Below are 1,160 nucleotides of genomic sequence, written 5' to 3'. Positions count from 1 at the left end.
TATTATTTGTAATTAGAATTTTTTCTCTAAAAAAAGGATTATTATTATTTTATAAGAACAACTTACGGTACAAATATTTCTAAATAACATATACTTTTTATTGTAAATGTATTATTATTTATTACCTTCTATTTAAATAAATGTATTATGTATACTATGTATTGTATAACAATAACTGTTAAAACATTTATTAATAATAAGTTTTTTTTTAATTTATACTATTTACTATTTAAAGAAATGTATTGGGAATTAGAATGTGTCGTGTATGAAATGTAAGAACAGAGAAAATTATGTAAATGTATAAACAATTCTCAATAATATTATATCATTTAATATTCTTTTAAATCGAGCGTATGAAGTTTTATGGTATGAAATGTAAAAAATAATATATTATAAAATTCTGTTACTAATTAGTAATTACTATAATGGAAAAAATAAAAATATAATTATTAAAAACTATTGTAATATGGTCACCAGTCACCACTTTTTGCAAACTAGGAATATGGCCACCAAATTTTTGTGTGATTCTCATAGATACCTATGCGATATAATAAAGACATGGATAAAAAATATATTCTTCAACTTTTTACCAAAACAATGAAATGTTTGTAGTTCTTGTCCCTGTGAGTCTTATTAAAAACCCAGAATTATGATATCTCTATTATTTCAGCAGATATCGCAATGGGCAAGTTCTCACAGATAACGTGATAAGTGATAAGACCCATTGGTATTTTGTTACTTTACCGGACACCCTTTTTTTTGCAATTTTTTTTTTTTAGACTTATGTACTTAACTATACTGAGAACGATGGTGAAGTCAGAATTTGGCGGTCGGACTTAGTTTCGAAGTTATAGCTTAACGAAGTTCGCTATTTTACGATTTTTGCACGTTCGCGCGTCACTAGTTCACTGCACCTATTAGGTACGAATATTAATTTTTTTTCGCTCTTACCTGAAAACTCGATAGCAATTAATCTATTATTGTAATAATTGTAGTATAGGCTTAGTGCCTTAGTACATAAGGTTCATTAGTCATGTTGCCATAAATCATAATATAATATTTATCAATCGGAATATAATATTATGTCAATATGAACGAGAACGACTTATCAGTTAGATATGACTGATATGGGCTGATCATTTTTACCACGGTATTCTGTT

This window comes from Acyrthosiphon pisum, chromosome A2 (assembly GCF_005508785.2).
Source record: "Acyrthosiphon pisum isolate AL4f chromosome A2, pea_aphid_22Mar2018_4r6ur, whole genome shotgun sequence".
Taxonomy (NCBI): domain Eukaryota; kingdom Metazoa; phylum Arthropoda; class Insecta; order Hemiptera; family Aphididae; genus Acyrthosiphon; species Acyrthosiphon pisum.
Note: the sequence above shows the minus strand (reverse complement) of the source record.